Source organism: Pan troglodytes, chromosome 13 (assembly GCF_028858775.2).
Source record: "Pan troglodytes isolate AG18354 chromosome 13, NHGRI_mPanTro3-v2.0_pri, whole genome shotgun sequence".
Lineage (NCBI taxonomy): Eukaryota > Metazoa > Chordata > Mammalia > Primates > Hominidae > Pan > Pan troglodytes.
In genome coordinates, this window is record NC_072411.2 from 132,839,208 (window position 1) to 132,859,455 (window position 20,248).

Sequence of the window (20,248 nt, forward strand, 5' to 3'; positions counted from 1 at the left end):
ATCCGCCCACCTCAGCCTCCTAAAGTGCTGAGATTACAGGTGTGAGACACTGCGCCTGGCTGACTGTTTAAGAGGAATCCCAGGACATAAGAGTTCTGTGCCCAAATAATGAAAAATGTGGGTCAATGAGGCTTCTATCCTTCTTCTCCTGCACCCCCCACCCCTGGCTTGCGTTCTTGCGTTTCTCTCCCCACAAATTGGGTACACATCCCAGCACGCCAATGAGGACATCTTCACCGGTGGACAGGCACATGCAGGTCCTGCACAGGCGTGGGTCTCTCCTTCTCTCTGCCTTCTCCCTCCCTCTCCCTCTCTGTCCCTCCCCCACCCTCTCTCTCTGGCTCTGACTTGTCACTTGTGTGTCACACATCTCACTGAAGCAGGATGTGCTCCCTCCCAGCAGAGCCACCTCTCCAGAGTGCTGCTCTCTTTTGCTCCCAACCATTATGGGGCAAGTAAACCTAAGCAAGAGAGTGGCCCAAATGTGCTGACTTCTCTGACTCCCTTGAAAGAACAAAGCACTTTGGTGTTCCTCAGACGGCTGTTGGGAGGATTAGAACTCTTGTGGTTCAGACAATGAGATCACATGGACACAGGAAGGGGAATATCACACTCTGGGGACTGTGGTGGGGTGGGGGGAGGGGGGAGGGATAGCATTGGGAGATATACCTAATGCTAGATGACGATTTAGTGGGTGCAGCGCACCAGCATGGCACATGTATACATATGTAACTAACCTGCACAATGTGCACATGTACCCTAAAACCTAAAGTATAAAAAAAAAAAAAAAAAAAAGAACTCTTGTGGTTCAGAAATAACCCTTTGATTCTAAACCCCATGCCCTAGTCAATAGTACTCCTTCCTGGAGTCTTTCAAAAAAATCATTCCAGGCCAGGCACAGTGGCTCACGCCTGTAATCCCAGCACTTTGGGAGGCCGAGGTGAGTGGATCACTTGAGGTCAGGAGTTCAAGATCAGCCTGGCCAACATGGTGAAACCCGATCTCTACTAAAAATACAAAAATTAGCCAGGTGTGGTGGTGTGCACCTGTAATCCCAGCTACTCAGGAGGCTGAGGCAGGAGAATCACTTGAACCTGGGAGGTGGAAGTTGCAGTGAGCCGAGATCATGCCATTACACTCCAGTCGGTGACAAGAGCAAGACTCCATCTCAAAAAAAAGGAATGAGGATCTTTACACTATGGGGAACATATCAGATTCTTGGTTAAAATTCAGAATAAACACAAACCTAAGTGGTAAGGCGAGTAAAAGACCTATGTCAGAGCACTTGGCTTAAAGAGAGAGGACACTCTGGTTGACTCTGCAAATCCCCTCTGCCTCAGACGACTGCTCCAAGCCAGTTGTGGTCATCTCTCTTCCTCTCTGGTCACTCGCTCATGGATGGTCAGGACTAAGCCAGTTTGCACTGATGACATGCAAGGAGTTTTCCTGGAGCTTCTGTGCAAAACCAGCCAGTCTTCCTCACCCTGCGGCTCTAAACAAGGCCCTGTCTCTGAGCTGCTGCCAGCAGTCACCTTACGACCACGAGAGGAACCACCCACCTCAGGGTGAACATATTCTCATTATTTAGGCCAACTTGAGTCAAGATATTTGTTAACTTGTAGATCCTAACTTTAAAAATCTTCAGAATTGATTATGTGAAAAGCAAAGGGTTGGGAGGAAATAAAAAGAAACAGGAAAAAATAGGATCCGTTTAAGAACCAGGCTTGGGAAGAAGAAAAATTGTCTGTTTGTAAATGACATGATCTTACATATAGAAAACCCTAAAAACAACATCAAAAAACTGTTAGAACTAATAAACGAATTTCATAAAATCGCAGGATACAAAATCAACATTAAAAGTTCATTGTGGGAGGCAGGACAAGACAGCCAAATAGATGCAGCCAGGAAACATTTCTCCCACTGACAGAAACCAAGATATCACGTAAACCATCACATCTTGGATTGATTTTCTGAGAGAAAATACTGAAAGTGGATAGAGAGGCAACGCAGACATCGAGGCTGAAGAGGGAGGAAGCTGGGAAGCCTGTGTGGGATTGTCGAGTATCAGGACCAGATCCTCGTCCTGAACAGACCTAAGAAAGGAACTGTGGGGCACCATTTTCCTGTTGCAGGCCTCTGGGACCCTAGCCACAGGAGAACACAGCGACCCCCGCAGACATTTGAACAGGCAGGAGGAACTGTCTGAAGAGTAGGCAGAGGCAGAGTTGGAACCTCTGTGGAGTCCAGAAGGTTTTGCTTGTGGGGCAGCTGCAGTGATACACAACCATAGGCACCTATCCCCCAAGGCTCTCAATCTTGCTCTGAATGACGGTAGACCCTGAGGACCACCAGCCTGGGAGAGAGCAGGGCCTTTTCCGCAGGACTGAAGTGCATCTGATCTAAATGCCCCTTTGTATACCGGCCCCTCCCGGGGCCGCTGCCTCACTGCTCCTACAAGAGTATGCACACAACACAGCCTCCACTGCCCTGCCCGAGTGTTTGGCTGGTGGCCTGGGAGCAGTTCAGCCCCCAGCTCAGCCGGTGCTCAACCTAGAGGAACTAGAGGACAAAGCCACGGTCCTGGCCCCAGTTGCCCAGGGTTTGAGTACACTGCTCAGGGGTATTGAGCTGGGATCTGTAGCCTGAGCTCGAGTGGTAGAGGAGCCCCCACTCTCAGACACTGAGAAGAGGAAGGCACGGGTTCATGCACCAGTGCAGGAGCTTGGCATGTATCCCTCACAAGACCCATCCAGGTAGGGTGTAGGTCAGCTGCAGCCTCTGCCCAAGGGAGCCCCATGGCCCAGAACACCTAATAACCCAGTGATCTGGGCACAAAAGGCTAAGGGTAAAACTAGCTGGTCAGGCCTGCCCCAGGGGCAGACAGTGGTGGGTGATCCATCTGGGGGAGCATGAGCTGCACAGTCCCACAACAGTCTGCTGGGTAAAAACCCCAGGCCACAGGCGCCAACCAGCTGCCCACACACAGCACAACCACCCTGCCAGGAATCCTCCGCCCTGACCCACTGCATCAATAGACCACCCACAGACATACCTACAACCTGCCCTGACTCTGCCAAGCACAGAGAACCAGCGGGCCCCCAGGAAGTTTCCAGGTCTCCCGGTGACCTAACCTTTAGCTTGGACCACCCCTAAGGGGGAAGTACAGCCCTCCTGGGCCTTAGAGCGAAGGCCCAGAAATAAACTTGGTGAGAGGGTCATTTCTCATCCCCCCAACTCCCCTTCCCCAGAGCACTGCAGCAAACACACTGAAATACAAAAAAAAGCACATAGCTGAGTAAGACCTGTCTGCTGGCCCTTACTCTTAAGCACCATTGACTGGATCACAGCCTGAATTACACCACCAAACAAAAATAAATTCCTTCAACACACATCGCCTGTGAAACAAAATACAGGAAATTAGCCACAACTAAGAAACAAGTACAGAACTTTGGCCCCATGGAAGCACCCAGAAACAAAGTCAATCAACTATACACAACATACACCACAGTCAAACCCTCACAGGAAAAACAGAATTTATAAACAAAAAGCCCTATCCAGATGACAGCAACTTCAAAAAGATAAAGAAACACCAGCCTTCTCCAATGAGAAAGAATCAGCACAAGAACTCTGGCAATTCTTAAAGTCAGAGTATTTCCTTGCCTCCAGAGGTTTACACTAGCTCCCCAGCAATGGATTGAAATGTCTGAAATGACAGATATAGATAGAGTTCAGAATCTGGATGACAAGGAAGGTCAACAAGATTCAAGAGAAAGTGGAAACCCAATCCAAGTAAGCCAGTAAAACAATCCAAGAATTGAAAAATAACAGTCATTTTAAGAAAGAACCAAACTGAACTTGTAAAATTGAAAAATTTACTACAGGAATTTCAAAATACAACTGGGAGCCTTAACAACAGACTAGACCAAGCTGAGGAAGGAATTTCAGAGCTTGAAGACTGACCCTTTGAATCAACCCAGTCAGACAAAATAAAGAAAAAAAAATTTTTTAATGAACAAAACTTCTGAGAAACATGGGATTATATAAAAAGACCAAACCTATAACTCACTGGCATTCCTGAGAGAGAAGAAGAGAGAGTAAGCAACTTGGAAAACATATTTAAGGATACTGTTCATGAGAAGTTCTCCAATCTCACTAGAGAGGTCAACATGCAAATTCAAGAAATTCAGAGAACCCCTGCAAGATACTATACAAGACAACCATATCCAAGACACATAGCCAAGGTCAATGCAACAATGAAAACCTTAAAGGCAGCTAGAGGAAAGGGTCAGATCATGTACAAAGGGAACCCCATCAGTCTAACAGCAGGCTTCTCAGCAGAAACCTTCCAAGCCAGAAGAGTGGGGACTTATTTTCAGCATTCTTAAAGAAAAGAAATTCCAACCAAGAATTTCATATCCCATCAAACTAAGCTTCATAAGCAAAGGAGAAATAAAATCCTTTGCAGACAAGTAAATGCTAAGGGAATTCATTACCACTAAACCAAGCTTACAAAAGATCCTTAAGGGAGTTTTAAACACGGAAATGAAAGAACAATACCTCCTACTACAAAAACACCCTTACATACTTAGGCCACAGGCCTTGTAAAACAACTACACAATCAAGACTACAAAGCAACCAGCTAACAACATCATGACAGGAACAAAATCTCACATATCAATATTAACCTTGGATGTAAACAGTCTAAATATCCCCCCTTAAAAGTCACAGAGTGGGCCAGGCATGGTGACTCACACCTGTAAACACAGTACTTTGGGAGGCCAAGATAGGCAGATCACCTGAGGTTAGGAGTTCGAGACCAGCCTGGTCAACATGGCAAAACCTCATCTCTACTAAAAATACAGAAATTAGCCGGGCATGGTGGCAGCTGCCTGTAATCCCAGCTACTAGGGAGGCTAAGGCAGGAGAATCACTTGAACCCAGGAGGCAGAGGTTGCAGTGAGCCAAGATCGCGCCACTGCACTCCAGCCTGGGCAACAAGAGCGAAACTCTGTCTCAGAAAAAAAAGAAAAGAAAAAAAGAAAAGAAAGAAGTCACCGAGTGGCAAATTGGATTAAAAAAAAAAGACCCAACTGTCTGCTGTTTCCATGAGACCCATGTTACATGCAACAACAGTCATGGGTTAAAAGTAAAGGGATGGAGAAAGATCTATCATGCAAACAGAAAACAAAAAAGCAAGAGTTGCTATCACACATCAGATAAAACAGACTTTAAACCAACAACAGTAAAAAAGCACAAAGAAGGGCATTACATAATGATAAAGGGTTTAATTCAACAAGACTTAATTGTCCTAAATATACATGCACCCAACACTGGAGCACCAGAATTCATAAGACAAGTACTTCTAGCCTACAAAAAGATGTAGACAGCCACATAATAACAGTGAAGTACTTAAACACCCCACTGACAACTTTAAACAGATCATCAAGACAGAAAACTAACAAAGAAATTCTAGACTTAAATTTGACACTTTACCAATTGGACCTAACAGACTTCTACAGAATACACTACCCAGCAACCAGAGTATACATTCTTCTAATCTGCACAGGGCACATACTCTAAGATTAACCATGGCCGGGCACAGTGGCTCATACCTGTAATCCCAGCACTTTGGGAGGCCAAGGCGGGTAGATCACAAGGTCAAGAGTTCAAGACCAGCCTGGACAACATAGTAAAACCCCGTCTCTACTAAAAATACAAAAATTAGCCGGGCATGGCGGTGCATGCCTGTAGTCCCAGCCAGTCAGGAGGCTGAGGCAGGAGAATCGCTTGCACCCGGGAGGTGGAGGTTGCAGTGAGCCAAGATCATGCCACTGCACTCCAGCTTGGACAACAGAGTGAGACTTCGTCTCAAAAAAACAAAACAAAACAAAACAAAACAAAAAAAGATTAACCACGTTTGGCCATAAAGTCAGTCTCAATAAATTCAAAAAAATCAAAACCATACCAAGTAGACTCTCAGATCACAGTGAAATAAAAATATAAATCAATACCAAGAAGATATCTCAAAACTACACAATTACATGGCAATTAAACAACTTGCTTTTGAATGACTTTTGAGTAAACAACAAAACTAAGGCAGAAATCAAAAAAGTATTTGAAATTAATGAAAACAGAGACACAACATACCAAAATCTTTGGAATACAGCAAAAGCAGCATTAAGAAGAAAGTTTATTATGCTAAACACCTACATTAAGAATTTAAAAAGAGCTCACATTAACAATTTCACATTGCACCTAGAGGAACTAGAAAAACAAGAACAAAACGCCAAAACTGACGAAGAAAAGAAATAACTAAAATCAGGGCAAAATCAAACAAAATTGAGATCCAAAAATGCATACAAAGGACTGATGAAACAAAAAATTGGTTCTTTGAAAGGATACACAAGATAGATAGACTGCTAGCTAGATTAACAAAGAAAAACAGAAGATTCAAATGAGCACAATCAGAAATGACAAAGATGACATTACGCGCCTGTGGTCCCAGCTACTCAGGAGGCTGAAGCAGGAGGATGGCTGGAGCCTGGGAAGTCGAGGCTGCAGTGAGCTGAGATTGTGCCACTGCACGGCAGCCTGGGTGAAGAGCAAGACACTGTCTCAAATAAATATTTTTTTAAATAATCATAATCCTATTAAAGAGTGGGCAAAGGACATGAACAGACACTTCTCAAAAAAAGACATACAAGTAGCCAACAAACACATGAAAAAATGTTCATCATCACTAATCATCAGAGAAATGCAAATTAAAACCACAATGAGACCATCTCACACCAGTCAGAATGGCTATTATTCAAAAAAGAAAAATAAGAAATGTTGGCCAGGGCTGCAGATAAAAGAGAAGGCTTACACATTGTTCTTGGGAATGTAAATTACTTCAGCCACTCTGGAAAGTGGTTTGGAGACTTCTCAAAAAACTAAAAACAGAATTATCATTCAACCCAGCAATCCCATTACTGGGTATACACCCAAAGGAAAATAAATCATTCTACCAAAAAGACACACGCACCCATATGTTCACTGCAGCACTATTTACAATAGCAAAGCCATGGAATCAACCCAGGTGCCCATCAGTGGTGGACTGGATAAAGAAACTGTAGTACACATACACCATGGAATACTACACAGCAATAAGAAATGATTCTCCACATGGTCAGCTGGAGGTCATTATCCTAAGCAAACTAATGCAGAAACAGAAAACCAAATGCTACATGTTCTCACTTATAAGTGGGAGCTAAACATTGGACACACTTGGACATAAAGATGGGAACAGTAGACACTCGGGACTAAAGAGAGGGGAGGGAGGAGGGCCAGGGTTAAAAAACCACCTATTGGGTACTAAGCTCACTACCTAGATGACAGGTACAATCGTACTGCAAACCTCAGCATCACACAATAGACCTTTGTAACAAACTTGCACATCTACCCCCCACCACCAAATCTAAAATAAAGTTTGAAAAAGAAAAAATAAAAGTAAAAAATTAGTTGCATTTCTATAATATATACTAACAACAAACTGCTTCAAAATGAAATTAAGAAAACATTCCCATTTACACTGGCATCAAAAAGAATAAAATACTTAAGAATAAGTTTAACGAAGGAGGTAAAAGATGTGTACAATAAAAACTATAAAACACAGATGAAAGAAATTATAGAACACACAAACAGAATAATTAATACCATTAAAATGCTCATGCTATACAAAGTGATCTGCAGATTCAGGCAATCCCTATGAAAATTTCAATGATGTATTTCACAGAAATTTTTTTTAAATCCTAAAATTTGTGTGGAGCCAAAAAAGACCCCAAATAGCTTAGGCAACCTTGAGAAAGAAGAATGAAGATGGAGGCACCACACTTCCTGATTTCAAAGTATATTACAAAGATACGGTAATTAAAACAGTATAGTGCTTGTATAAAAAACAGACACATAGGCCGGGCATGGTGGCTCATGCCTGTAATCCCAGCACTTTGGAAGGCTGAGGCAGGTGGATCACCTGAGGTCAGAAGTTCGAGACCAGCCTCGCCAACATGATGAAACCCCATCTCTACTAAAAATACAAAAATTAGCCGAGCATGGTGGTGGGCACCTGTAATCCTAGCTACTTGGAAGGCTGAGGCAAGAGAATTGCTTGAACCTGGGAGGCAGAGGTTGCAGTGAGTCAAGATTACACCATTGCACTCCAGCCTAGACAACAGAGTGAGACTCCGTCTCAAAAAAATAAATAAATAAATAAATAAAACAGGCCCATAGACCAATGGAACCCAATAGAAAGTTCAGAAATACACCCATATATACATGGTCAACTAGCCTTCAGCAAAGGCACCAAGAATACACAATGAGAAAATGATGGTATCTTCAATAAACCATGTTGGAAAAATGAAATATCCATATGCAACAAGAATGAAATTGAATCTTTATCTTACACAATACACAGAAATTAACTCAAAATAGATTAAAGAGTTAAAGGTAAGATCCAAAACTGTAAACTTCTAGAAGAAAAGAAGAGAAAAGCTCCATGTCATTGGTCTTGGCAAAGTTTTTTTGATATGACGCCAAAAGCGCAGGCAACAAAAGCAAAAATAGACAAGGGGATTTGCCACAAACTAAAACACTTCGGAGCAGCCAAGGAAATAATCAACAAAATGAAAAAGCAACCTACAGAATGGAGAAAATATTTGCAAGCCATATATCTGATAAGTGTTTTTTTCTTTAGTTTTAATATCTTTTTTAAATATACTTAATTTAATTTTTGTGAGTACAGAGTAGGGGTATTTATGGTGTATGATAAGGATTAAATATCTAAAATATATAAAGAATTCATGCAACTCAATAGCAAAAAAAAAAACAAAAAAAAAAAAACAACACATAACCCAATTGAAAAATGGGCAAAGGACCTGAATAGACATTTTTCCAAAAAAGATATACAAATAGTTAAAGGGTTTATGAAAAGGTGCTCAACATCACTAAACATCGGGGAAATGCTAGTCAAAACCACAATGAGATATCATCTCACACCTGTTAGATGGCTATCACCAAAAGGTCAAAAGATAGCAAGTGTTGGCAAGGATGTAAAGAAAAGAAAACACTTAAATGTTGTTGGTGGGAATGTAAATTGGTGCAGCCATTCTGAAAAACAGTGTGAAGGTTCCTCAAAAAATTAAAAATACGGGCAGGGCACGGTGGCTCACGTCTGTAATCTCAGCACTTTGGGAGGCCAAGGCAGGAGTTTCAGACCAGCCTGACCAACACGGTGAAATGCCCATCTGTACTGAAAATATAAAAATTAGCCGGGCATGGTGGCATGCACCTGTAGTCCCACCTACTCGGGAGGCTGAGGTAGGAGAACCATTTGAACCCGGAAGGCAGAGGTTGCAGAGAGCCGAGATCGCACCACTGCACTCCAGCCTGGGTGACAGAGCAAGACTCCGTCTCAAAAAATAATAATAATAAATTGGCGGGGGCAGGGAGGCTCAGCTTAGTTGAGAGTGGCATTTTGTAGAGAATGAATGTCATGACCAATATCAGAAGTTTCTCAGAGCCACGGTTGAGCTGCTTTTTATGCTGGTTTCAGGTGACTACAAAACAGTGGCACAGGTGTGGGCCTGAAGCCCGCATAATGGAGCTTTCCCCTCCTCCCTGGATTCAGCCACACCCAGGACGAATGAGGTTTGGCTGCAAAACTTAATAGTTTGGGGGATTTGGGGGTTTTTGTTTTTTGTTTTTTGAGACCGAGTCTCACTCTGTCTCCCAGGCTGGAGTGCAGTGACATGATCTTGGCTCACTGCAACCTCCACCTCCCGGGTTCAAGCGATTCTCCTGCCTCCGCCTTCCCAGTAGCTGGGATTACAGGCCCCGCCACCATGTCCGGCTAATTTTTGTATTTTAGGAGAGATGGAGGTTTCACCATGTTGGCCAGGCTGGTCTCGAACTCCTGACCTCAAGTGATCCACCTGACTCGGCCTCCCAAAGTGCTGGGATTACAGGCGTGAGCCACCGCACCCGTCCAATTTAATGGTTTAAGAGAATATGAGGCCAGGCACAGTGGCTCACACCTGTAATCCCAGCACTTTGGGAGGCCGAGGCTAGTGGATCACTTGAGGTCAGGAGTTCAAGACCAGCCTGACCAACATGGTGAAACCCCATCTCTACTAAAAATACAAAAATTAGCCAGGCGTGGTGGTGCACACCTGTAATCCCAGCTACTCGGGCAACTGAAGCAGGAAAATCACTTGAACCCGGGAGGCGGAGGTTGCAGTGAGCCAAGATCATGCCACTGCCCTCCAGCCTGGGTGACAAGAGCAAAACTCCATCTCAAAAAAAAAAAAAAGAGAAAACAAAACAAAAGTGAGGAAATCAAGGGGAGGGAAATCACTGCCCCAGCTCAGGGTTCTTGCCCTGAGGAAGGAGCTGCACTGCCAGAGTCCCTTTCAGGCAACCTCCAGGAGGCCACCAACCCCCAGCTGCAGTGCCTGCATGACAAAAGGTCAAGTTCAAGGGCCTGGCTTCCCCTCTGTTCCCCGCCCCCACACCCCCACCCACCCCCAGCAACACAGACAGGAAGCAGGGCTCACTCTTCCTGCACCAGTGCACTTACAGGAAGTCAGCTGCTGTTACAAGTGCAGCCACCTGAGAGCCCAGGCCCTTTCCCAGAACCCCACCCATACCTGGTGGGGCTGATGTCCAGCTAGGGTGCTACACTAAAGCCCTACACAGTACTGAAGCATTAACACGCTTTTAACCCAGTTAGGGAAAAGCCACTGCCCTGAGCCCCTTGAAAGAGCTCAGGAAATGCCACCCCAAAATATGCTGCTTTGGTGTGCCAATCACTTTGCACTGAGGACACTTGAGAAAGACCAAAGGCAGAGAGATGTTTTCCCTGAACTCCCCCTGTCTGCCTAAAGACAGATCCCCAATCCCCTCCCAGGGAGTTTCGGGGAAATGAAAATCAAAACCACAGTGAGATACCATCTCACACCTGTTAGATGGCTAGCATCACAAGGTGAAAAGGTAACAGGTCTTGGCAAGGATGTAGAGAAAACACATATATGTTGTTGGTAGGAATGTAAATTGGTGCTGCCATTCTGTAAAACAGTGTGAAGTTTCCTCAAAAAATTAAAAATAGGGACTAGGTGGGGGTGGCTGGCAAAATGGCCAAATAGGAACAGTTCCAGTCTGCAGCTCCCAGCAAGATCAACATGGAAGGCAGGTAATTTCTGCATTTCCAACTGAGGTACCCGGCTCATCTCATTGGGACTGGTTAGACAGTGGGTGCAGCCCACAGAGGGTGAGCCAAAGCAGGGTGGGGTGTCACTTCAACACCCAAGAGGTCAAGAAACTCCCTCCCCTAGCCAAGGGAAGACATGAGGGACTGTGCCATGAGAAACAGTGCACTCCAGCCCAGATACTACACTTTTCCCATGGTCTTTGCAACCTGCAGACCAGGAGATTCCCTCAGGTGCCTACACCACAAGGGCCCTGGGTTTCAAGCACAAAACTGAGCAGCCATTTGGGCAGACACCAAGCTAGCTGCAGGAGTTTGTCTTTCCATAACCCAGTGGCGCCTGGGACGCCAGTGAGACAGAACCATTCACTCCTCTGGAAAGGAGGCTGAAGCCAGGGAGCCAAGTGGTCTAGCTCAGCAGATCCCACCCCCATGGAGCCCAGCAAGCTAAGATTGACTGGCTTGAAATTCTTGCTGGCAGCACAGCCATCTGAAGTTGACCTGGGACACTTGAGCTTGGTGGGAGGAGGGGCGTCCACCATTACTAAGGCTTGAGTAGGTGGTTTTTCCCTCACAGTGTAAACAAAGCCACTGGGAAGTTCCGAATAGGTGGAGCCCACCACAGCTCAGCAAAGCTGTTGTAGCCAGACTGCCTCTCTAGATTGCTCCTCTCTGGGCAGGGCATCTCTGAAAGAAAGGCAGCAGCCCCAGTCAGAGGCTTATAGATAAAACTCCAACCTCCCTGGGAAAAACCCCCCGGGGGAAGGGGCGGCTGTGGGCGCAGCTTCAGCAGACTTAAACATTCCTGCCTACTGGCTCTGAAGAGACAAGCAGATCTCCCAGAACAGCACTCAAGCTCTGCTAAGGGACAGACAGCCTCCCCAAGTGAGTCCCTGACCCCTGTGCCTCCTGACTGGGAGATACCCCCCAGCAGGGGTCGACAGACGCTTCATACAGGGGAGCTCTGGCTGGCATCTGGCAGGTGCCTCTCTGGGATGAAGCTTCCAGAGGAAGGAACAGGAAGCAATCTTTGCTGTTCTGCAGCCTCTGCTGGTGATACCCAGACAATCAGGGTCTGGAGTGGACCTCCAGCAAACTCCAGCAGACCTGCATAAGAGGGACCTGACTGTTAGAAGGAAAACTAACAAACAGAATGCAATAGCATCAACATCAACACAAAGGACAACCACACAGAAACCCCATACGAAGGTCACCAACATCAAAGACCAAAGGTAGATGAATCCACACAGATGAGGCACCATCTGTGTGCATCCACCAGCACAAAAAGGCTGAAAATTCCAAAAACCAGAATGCCTCTTCTTCTCCAAAGGATCACAACTCCTCACCAGCGAGGGCACAAAACTGGAAAAAGGAGTATGACAAATTGACAGAAGTAGGCTCCAGAAGGTGAGTGATAACAAACTCCTCCAAGCTATAGGAGCATGTTCTAACCCAATGCAAGGAAGCTAAGAACCTTGAAGAAAGGTTAGAGGAATTGCTAACTACAATAACCAGAGAACATAAATGGCCTGATGGAGCTGAAAAACACAGCACGAGAACTTTGTGAAGCATACACAAATATCAATAGCCAAATCGATCAAGTGGAAGAGAGGATATCAGAGATTGAAGATCAACTTAATGAAATAAAGTGTGAAGACAAGATTAGAGAAAAAAGAATGAAAAGAAATATGGGACTATGTGAAAAGACCAAATCTACGTTTGATTAGTGTAGCTGAAAGTGACGGGGAGAATGGAACCAAGTTGGAAAACACTCTTCAAGATATTATCCAGGAGAACTTCCCCCAACCTAGCAAGACAGGCCAACATTCAAATCCAGGAAATACAGAGAACACCACAAAAATACTCCTCGAGAAGAGCAACCCCAAGACCCATAATCGTCAATTTCACCAACGTTGAAATAAAGGAAAAAATGTTAAGGGCAGTCAGAGAGAAAGATCAGGTTATCCGCAAAGAGAAGCCCATCAGACTAACAACGGATCTCTCTGCAGAAACCCTACAAGCCAGGATAGAGTGGGGGGCATTATTCAACATTCTTAAAGAAAACAATTTTCAACCCAGCATCTCATATCCAGCCAAATTAAGCTTCATAAGTGAAGGAGAAATAAAATCCTTTACAGACAAGCAAATGCTGAGATATTTTGTCACCACCAGGCCAGCCTTACAAGAGCTCCTGAAGGAAGCACTAAATATGGAAAGAAAAAACCAGTACCAGCTACTGCAAAAACATACCAAATTGTAAAGACCATTGACACTATGAAGAAACTGCATCAACTAACGGGCAAAATAACCAGCTAGCATCACAATGAAAGAATCAAATTCACACATAACAATATTAACCTTAAATGTAAATGGGCTAAATGCCCCAATTAAAAGATACAGACTGGCAAATTGGATAGAGAGTCAAGACCCATTGGTGTGCTATATTCAGGAGACCCGTCTCATGTGCAGAGACACACATAGGCTCTAAATAAAGGGATGAAGGAATATTTACCAAGCAAATGGTAAGCAAAAAAAAAAAGCAGGGGTTGCAATCCTAGTCTCTGATAAAACAAACTTTAAACCAACAAAGATCAAAAAAGACAAAGAAGGGCACTACATAATGGTAAAGGGATCAATGCAACAAGAAGAGCTAGCTATCCTAAACATTTATGCACCCAAAACAGGAGCACCCAGAATCATAAAGCAAGTTCTTAGAGACCTACAAAGAGACTTAGACTCCCACACAATGATAGTGGGAGATTTTAACACCCCACTGTCAATATTAGACAGATTGACAAGACAGAAAATTAACAAGGATATTCAGGACTTGAACACAGCTCTGGACCAAGCGGACGTAATAGACATCTATAGAACTCTCCACCCCAAATCAACAGAATATACATTCTTCTCAGCACCACATCACACTTATTCTAAAATTGACAATATAATTGGAAGTAAAACACTCCTCAGCAACTGCAAAAGAACAGAAATCATAACAAACAGTCTCTCAGACCACAGTGGAATCAAATTAGAACTCAGGATTAAGAAACTCACTGAAAACTGCACAACTACATGGAAACTGGACAACCTGCTCCTGAATGACTACTCGGTAAATAACGAAATTAAAGCAGAAATAAATAAGTTCTTTCAAACCAATGAAAACAAAGACACAATGCACCAGAATCTCTGGGACACAGCTAAAGCAGTATTTAGAGGGAAATGTATACCATTAAATGCCCACAGGAGAAAGCAGGAAAGATCTAAAACTGATACCCTAACATCACAATTAAAAGAACTAGAGAAGCAAGAGCAAACAAATTCAAAAGCTAGCAGAAGACAAGATATAACTAAGATCACAGCAGAACTGAAGGAGATACAGACACGAAAAATCCTTCAAAAAATCAGTGAATCCAGGAGCTGGTTTTTTGAAAAGATCAACAAAACAGACCACAAGCCAGACTTATAAAGAAGAAAACAAAGAAGAATCAAATAGACACAATAAAAAACGATAAAGGGGATATCATTACCGATCCCACAGAAATACAAACTACCATCAGAGAATACTATAAACACCTCTACACAAATATAATAGAAAATCGAGAAGAAATGGATAAATTCCTGGACACATACACTCTCCCAGGACTAAACCAGGAAGAAGTCGAATCCCTGAATAGACCAATAACAAGTTCTGAAATTGAGGCAGTAATTAATAGCCTACCAACCAAAAAAAAGCCCAGGACCAGATGGATTCAGAGTCAAATTCTACCAGAGGTACAAAGAGGAGCTGGTACCATTATTTCTGAAGCTATTCCAAACAATAGAAAAAGAGGGACTCCTCCCCAACTCATTTTATGAGGGCAGCATCATCCTGATACCAAAACCTGGCAGCGACACAAAAAAAAAAAAAAAAAAAAAAAAAGGAAATTTCAGGCCAATATCCCTGGTGAACATCGATGCAAAAATCCTCAATAAAATGCTGGCAAACCGAATCCAGCAGCACATCAAAAAGCTTATCCACCACAATCAAGTCAGCTTCATCCCTGGGATGCAAGTCTGGTTCAACATACACAAATCAATAAACATAATCCATCACATAAACAGAACCAATGACAAAAACCACATGACTATCTCAATAGATGCAGAAAAGCCCTTCGATTAAATTTAACACCACTTCATGCTAAAAACTCTCAATAAAATAGATATCAATGGGACGTATCTCAAAACAATAAGAGTTATTTATGACAAACCCACAGCCAGTATCATACTGAATGGGCAAAAGCTGGAAGCATTCCATTTGAAAACCAGTCTAAGACAAGCATGCCCTCTCTCACCACTCCTATTCAACATAGTATGGGAAGTTCTGGCCAGGGCAATCAGACAAGAGAAAGAAATAAAGGGTACTCAGCCAGGCGCGGTGGCTCATGCCTGTAATCCCAGCACTTTGGGAGGCTGAGGCAGGCGGATCACCTGAGGTCGGGAGTTTGAGACCAGCCTGACCAACATGGAGAAACCCTGTCTGTACTAAAAAAAATACAAAATTAGCCAGGCATGGTGGTGCATGCCTGTAATCCCACCTACTTGGGAGGCTGAGGCAGGAGAATCACTTGAACCTAGGAGGCAGAGTTTGCAGTGAGCCGAGATCGCACCATTGCACTCCAGCCTGGGCAACAAGAGTGAAACTCCGTCTCAAAAAAAAAAAAGAAAGAAAGAAAGGGTATTCAAATAAGAAGAGAGGAAGTCAAATTGTCTCTGCAAATGACATGATTGTATATTTAGAAAACCCCATCATCTCAGCCCAAAATCTCTTTAAGCTGATAAGCAACTTCAGCAAAGTCTCAGGATACAAAATCAATGTGCAAAAATCACAAGCATTCCTACACACCAATAATAGACAGAGAGCCAAATCATGAGTGAACTCCCATTCATGATTGCTACAAAAAGAATAAAATACCTAGGAATCCAACTTACAAGGGATGTGAAGGACCTTTTCAAGGAGAACTACAAACCACTGCTCAATGAAATAAAAGAAGACACAAACAAATGGAAGAACATTCCATGCTCATGGGTAGGAAGAATCAATATCATGAAAATGGCCATATGCCCAAAGTAATTTATAGATTCAATGCTATCCCCATCCAGCTACCATTGACTTTCTTCACGGAATTAGAAAAAACTACTTTAAATCTCATGTGGAACCATAAAAGAGCCCGTATAGCCAAGACAATCCTAAGCAAAAAGAACAAAGCTGGAGGCATCACACTACCTGACTTTAAACAATACTACAAGCCTACGGTAACCAAAACAGCATGGTACTGGAACCAAAACAGATATATAGATCAGTGGAACAGAACAGAGGCCTCAGAAATAATGCCACACATCTACAACCATCTGATCTTTGAAAAACCTGACAAAAGCAAGCAATGGGGAAAGGATTCTCTATTTAATAAATGGTGTTGGGAAAACTAGCTAGCCATATGCAGAAAACTGAAACTGGACCCATTCCTTACACCTTAAAAAAAATTAACTCAACACGGATTAAAGACTTAAATGTAAGACCTAAAACCATAAAAACCCTAGAAGAAAACATAGGCAATACCATTCAGGACATAGGCATGGGCAAAGACTTCATGACTAAAACACCGAAAGCAATGGAAACAAAAACCAGATTTGACAAATGGGATCTAATTAAACTAAAGAGCTTCTGCACAGCAAAAGAAACTATCATCAGAGTGTACAGGCAACCTACAGAATGGGAGAAAAATTTTGCAATCTATCCACCTGACAAAGGGCTCATATCCAGAATCTACAAAGAACATAAATTTACAAGAAAAAAACAACCCCATCAAAAAGTGGGCAAAGAGTATGAACAGACACTTCTCAAAAGAAGACATTTATGCAGCCAACAAACATACAAAAAAATGCTTATCACCACTGGTCATCAGAAAAATGCAAATGAAAACCACGATGAGATACCATCTCACGCCAGTTAGAATGGCGATCATTAAAAAGTCAGGAAACAACAGATGCTGGAGAGGATGTGGAGAAATATGAACACTTTTACACTGTTGGTGGGACTGTAAATTAGTTTAACCATTGTGGAAGACAGTGTGTCAACTCCTCAAGGATCCAGAACCAGAAATACCATTTGACTCAGCCATTACTGGGTCATACCATTACTGGGTACATACCCAAAGAATTATAAATCATTCTACTATAAAGACACATGCACATGTATGTTTATTGCAGCACTGTTCACAATAGCAAAGACTTGGAACCAATCCAAATGCCCATTAACGATAGACCAGATAAAGAAAATGTGGCACATATATACCATGAAATACTATGCAGTCATAAAAAAGGATAAGTTCATGTTCTTTGCAGGGACATGAATGAAGCTGGAAACCATCATTCTCAACAAACTAACTCAGGAACAGAAAACCAAACACCACATGTTCTCACTCATAAGTGGGAGATGTACAATGAGAGCACATGGACACAGGGAGGGGAACATCACACACCAGGGCCTGTTGAGGTGTGGGGGCTGGGGGAGGGATAGCATCAGGAGAAATACCTAATGTCGATGACGGGTTGATGGGTGCAGCAAACCACCATGGCACGTGTATACCTATGTAACAAACCTGCATGTTCTGCACATGTATCCCAGAACTTAAAGAATAATAAAAAATAAGTAAATAGGGACTAAGGAGGATTAACTTCTATCCCAGGAGAGGAGACAAGAATACCCCAGAGCTGGACAAACTTTGTCACAAACCATTATCTCTGCTTCTGAGGTCCCATTCATCTCTCCCCAAAACCATTTATTCTCCTCTAAGTTGCCTGCACCTCCCCACCCCTCTCCACCATGAGGAAGGTATTCAAGCTCCTCAGTCTCACTGGTTTGAAAGTGTTCCCTTTTCTTTCCTGTGATGCCCCAGTGCACATAATAAATTTGTGTGCCTTTGCTCATGTAATTCACCTGCTATGTGTGTGTGTGTGTAAATGGGGTTTCACTTTGTTGCCCAGGCTGGTCTCAAATTCCCAGCCTTAAGCGATCTTCCAACCTCAGCCTTCCAAAAGTATTAGATGTTAGGATTGCAGGTATGAGCCTGGCAGGTGTTTGCTTGTTTGTTTGTTTGTTTGTTTTTGTTTTTGAGACAAGGTCTTGCTCTGTTACCCAGGCTGGAGTGCAGTGGCACAATCGCAGCTCACTGAAGCCTCAACATCCCAGGATCAGATGATCCTCCCGCCTCAGGTTCCTGAGTACCTGGGACTACAGCATGCCACCACCCTGCCCGGCTATTTATTTTTATTTTTTTGTTGAAGAAGTGATCTTACTATGTTGCCCAGGCTGGTCTCAAACTCCTGGACTCAAGCGATCCTCCCACCTCAGCCTCCCAAAGTGCTGGGATTATAGATATGAGTCACTGCCTCCAATCTATTTTTAAAATTTTTTTTAGAGACAGGGTCTTGCTTTGTTGCCAAGGCTGGAGTGCAGTGGTGTCATCATAGCTTACGACAGCCTGGAACTCCTGGGCTCAAGTAATCCTCCCACCTCAGTCTCCCAGGTAGCTGGGACTATAGGCATGTACCACCAGCCCACTAATTTTTTTGGTTTTTGTAGAGACAGGGTCTCACGATGTTACCCAAGCCGGTCTCAAACAGCTAGGCTCAAGCCATCCTTCCACCTCAGCCTCCCAAAGTGCTGGGATTACAGGCATGAGCCACGGTGCAGGGCCTGATAGTTTATTTCATAGACTCAGCTACCAACTCCTTAGAGTGTAGAGGGAAATTCTTCTCCACACACACCCTTTAAGGTTCTCCCTCCACCCTCTGCTGCCCTGGACACCCTCCCTAGACCCTCCCAGTCAGCAACCTGATGTCAGGAATCCTCCTGGAACCTGCTCCTGACTTCGCAGGTGTCAGTTCTGATCAGCAGGAGCACACAGAACAGAATGAAAGGCAGGGCTCTCCTGCGAAGGTTGGTTTTTTATTCTGATTTTAGCAAGTAAAACTCTACTTGAAATTTGCGTCTGACCACGGGTTCTCTCCCCTAAAATTTCCATACTCGCCCCAACCTGATTCCTCTCTCCAGATTCTCCAGAAAGTCTACACTGCCCTCTGGTGGCAGAATGTTGCTATTGCACAGTCTCCTTTCAAAGCATCCTGGAACGTTTCTTCTTGTCAGTCATCCTGTTGTCCATCCTGGAAAAACAGAACTCTTCTCAACCTTCTAAACGAAGATCGCAAAATCAAGGTCAGAGTGCCATTATTTACTTCTAAATGAAGGTGGAATAACATAAAGAATAGGTGCATGAGATGGTTTTGATACGTGGCAGTTCACGTGCCCACAAATGGGTTTATGGCCTACGCAGAGAACCCTTAATTCAAATTGTGGGATACAGTGTCTTTGATGCTCTTCCATCCCCTTTATGACCTTTCCATCCTCCTAGGTCCCTGGGGACCTAGGGGTCTCCAAAAACAATATATTTCTGCCCACCCTGGATTTCCCTCTAGGCTAGAATGCTCTGAAGTGTAGCCTCCAGAGCAACTCAGACTTCTAAGGGCACACAGCAGTGATGCAGGGGACACTGAAGTTGCAGAGAAGTAAGGTGGCACCTAGATACCCAACTGTACAGCCTCCACTGGAGCACAGAGCCTGTCAGCTTCCCTGGCCTGCCCTGTAGATTCTCACATTGTGAGGGCATCCTTCCAGTGCAGGCTCAGAGGTGGCCTGAACAGAGAAGAAAATACTAGGTTATGAAGTGAGTTTAACCACGGCAGACAGTTGTCTTTATGAGGGGAGATGAGAAGTGGGTTGTTGTAAGTGGATGCCGTCTCGGGGAGGTGATTCATCCCCACGGTGTGGATTAATGCATGCCATCTGACCGTTGCTCTGGAGGTGATGGATGTGGAAATGGATCCCGGGCAGAGATGGCTTTGAAAGGGCCCCCTCACCAATGGGAGCTCTCTCTGGCAGACATAGAACCAAACACCTCAAACACTTGTGGG

General features: G+C 43.9%; 1 protein-coding gene across 2 annotated transcripts in view; it reads right to left on the reverse strand.

Moving 5' to 3' along the window:
• The window catches only part of LOC470670 (tropomyosin alpha-3 chain-like), a 34,626-nt gene extending 15,408 nt beyond the window's left edge, over nucleotides 1-19,218 (reverse strand). Inside the window, exon 1 of one of the 2 annotated variants that reach the window (XM_063791766.1) lies at nucleotides 19,113-19,218. The gene's annotated coding sequence lies outside the window, so the exon portion shown is untranslated. Of the gene's footprint in view, nucleotides 1-6,493; nucleotides 6,716-19,112 lie in introns of those variants that run through there. The other variant, XM_063791767.1, reaches the window with a different exon arrangement.
• Nucleotides 19,219-20,248: the final 1,030 nt, after the last annotated feature.